The sequence below is a fragment of the Temnothorax longispinosus genome, chromosome 6 (assembly GCF_030848805.1).
Source record: "Temnothorax longispinosus isolate EJ_2023e chromosome 6, Tlon_JGU_v1, whole genome shotgun sequence".
Lineage (NCBI taxonomy): Eukaryota > Metazoa > Arthropoda > Insecta > Hymenoptera > Formicidae > Temnothorax > Temnothorax longispinosus.
This window is the reverse complement of record NC_092363.1, coordinates 11,027,147-11,030,316: the sequence shown is the minus strand read 5'-3', so window position 1 is coordinate 11,030,316 and position 3,170 is coordinate 11,027,147. Positions and strand designations below refer to the sequence as shown.

Sequence of the window (3,170 nt, the reverse complement as noted above, 5' to 3'; positions counted from 1 at the left end):
GTGGCTGTCTGTTAGAAATCGACGTCTCTATTTCCTTGGCATCGAAATGTTTAAGATATATTATGGTATGTCTCCTAGCTACCTCTCTGAGATCTTTGTCAGAGCCGATCTCTCGATTAGACGATCGTCACGGCTAGCACTGCCTAGTACTTTCCAAATTCCCATTCACAGAACCGAGACTTACCACCAGTCCTTTCACCTAGCGGGTATTTACTTATGGAATTCGCTTCCTACCGAGGTGGTGTCGTCTTCGTCTCTAAATGAATTTAAGCAGAGGCTCAATGGCTATCTATTTACACTTGAGCTCGGTTCTGGTTGAGGTTCTACCTTGGGGCTATCTAATGTCTATGTACGATGTAGCGTTAGTGCGTGATAGGTGTAAGTACATTTAGTCTAAGCTTTCCTAGTCACTGTACATTAATCGTCGCTACTTCAACGTCTTAACTAGTTTTAAGTATCAATGTCATTTTTCTGCGATTGTTGTTGGAGAGAGAGAGCACGACTGAATTCTGTTGATTTTTATTTCTTCAGCATTATTTCAGTTATTAATACTGTCAACGAAATTTGGTTCTGAAGCGTTTGCTGAGGTGGAAATAATATTATTACTTTTTGCAATATAGTCATTATTATCTTCATTGTTTCCGCTTTTGCTCACTGCTTTATTATAATTATCTCATCTGTTCTGTATCTTTTTAATTCTTACTTATTCCAATTTTTGTTTTTACTTTACTCTTGTTTACTTCATGTATATCATTGTATTTTTCATCATTTGCCTAAAGTCTTGACTATGGCATAATAAACAAACTCAAACTCAACTCAACTCAGCAGAAGCAGACGTGTGAAACATCGCTCCGTAAAAGTGTTAATTTTTGAGTGGTTTATAAGTGAGGGAGGGCGTTAAAAAGTTGTGTAACGAATATCTGCATAGAACGGGGGTAGCCATGAGTGTTATCTAACCGGAATATGTTGATACATAGACACGAGAACTGCATTTCGTACAGAGGTCATCGAAGCCTCGTACGACAGGTAGACATCGGCGGCGAACACAAAACGCTGACGTGTGAAAGTGACGTGTTAAAGTGACGAGTCAATTAACTGTCTTTGCCGATATTAGCAGAATGAACGAGAAATACGCCGAGTATCAATGCTCGGCATGTAAGAAGGCGATAAAAACGGAGGTGATCGCATGCAAGTTCTGTGCTAAGCTTTTCTACCATCCAGGTTGTGTATCTAAGCACAAATTTTTATGATAGAAACCGCGAATTGGTGTCGTGTCCTGGCCCATTCGAGAAGCTCATTATTAGTGATGGTGATAAAGTAGCTGATATAAATAAAGCAGTGGCAGCAGCAGGAAGAGCAACGGCACCTGCAAAAATGAGTGCGGCGCCAAGCAGCGGGAATAAAGTAGCAGCCGCGAGTGGAACAGGGGATATTGATAGAAAAATAAATTGGCTTGTAAAAACAGTGAAAATATTAAAAGATGAGGCAGCATGTAAAAAGGAGATCAAGTCAATGATAAAAGAAATAGTCCGTGAGGAGATGGGAGGCATTAAACAGGAAATAGAAGAATTGAGAAAAATGTTGACGCAAGGGGCATATGGACCGTTAGGTGGAGCGACAAGAAAATATAGCGATGTGATTAGAGAAAGGAAGGAAGAAAATATCTTGATTATAAAACCAAAAGTACAACAAGAGAGTGAAATTACGAAGAAAACAATTAAAGATAAAATTGATACAACCAAGATGGAAATAGAAATTACCAAATTAAGAAAGGGAGGTAAAGGGACAGTGATCTTAGGATGTGAGACGGAAGAAGAGAAGAATAAGCTAAAGGCAACGGTACAAGCGGCAATGGGCGAGGAGGTCAAGGTCTCTGAGCCACAGAAGAGGAAACCAAAGATTAAAATAATTAATGTTGGTGGAGAAGAAATGAAAATGGAGGATGATGAACTGATAGATACAATCAAAAAGCAGAATAGAATTGGCGAAGAATCCTGTATGCACCTAGTGAAAAAAATATTAAGAGGAAAAAATAAGGATACTGAGCAAGGATCCGTAATAATTGAAGTGGATGAAAGCACTCATAATTCACTAATAAACAGAGGAAAAATAAATTTAGGATGGCAAAAGTGTCCTATATTTAATTATATTAGTGTTAGAAGATGTTTTAAATGCTGGGGCCTATTACCATATTGCCAAGAATTGCACGAGACAGGAAACATGCTATAAATGTGCAGGAAATCATAAGGCGAATGAATGTACGACGGCAAAGAAGAGGTGTGTAAACTGTACCTATAAGAATCAGACGTACAACTTGAAGATAAATGTTGAACACGAGGCGCTAGATTCGGAATGTCCGACATTTAAGAAAGTATAGGAGGAAGAGAAAAAAAGAGCCGGCTGGGAAGATGCAAAATAGCAACCACAGGGAGAAGCGAAATTACTCTGGTATACGAATGCGCAAAGCTTCTTGGCGCATAAGGATGAAATTCAACATCAGATTATGAAGAGGGTGAATCCTGTGATTCTAGCGTTATCTGAGACTAGATTGACTGTAGAAATTGAGGATAGTGAGGTCAATGTACCGGCGTATAGTATAGTTAGATGTGATGCTGAAAATAGAAACACAGGAGGAGTACTGTTATATGTTAGGGATGATATTAAATTTAAAATAGTTGATAAGAAAAAGATAGTGTCAAATTGTTGGTGCGTGGTGGTAGAAATAAGAGAGAATTTGTATAAAGGTATGATAGCAGTAGTGTATCATTCGCCGAGTGCGTCAATTGGCGATTTCGTGAGATTTTTGGAAGATACGGTTGAAGATTTAATAATAAAGTATGACTGTATAGTGATAGGGGACTTTAATATAGATATAATGGTAGATTAATTTTACACAAAGAAATTATTAACGGTAATGCAAAACCTAGGGATGAGGCAATACGTTGATTGTCCAACGAGAGTTACAAAAGATATAGTCGAACGATGATAGATTTAATTTTTTCGAATAAAGAAATAAAGGTACAAGTGAATGAGAAACCTAAAATAACGGACCATGCATGGCTAAAAGTAGAATTTAATATAAATAAAAAGAGAAATAAATATAAAGAATTTAGAGGCAGGGACTATAGTAAATTTAATGTAGATGAATTTCTTAGAATAATGGAAGAAAG

General features: G+C 37.4%; 1 pseudogene; it reads left to right on the top strand.

The window, feature by feature from the left end:
- Positions 1-1,077: 1,077 nt before the first annotated feature.
- LOC139814924 (uncharacterized) lies at positions 1,078-2,419 on the top strand (annotated as a pseudogene).
- Positions 2,420-3,170: the final 751 nt, after the last annotated feature.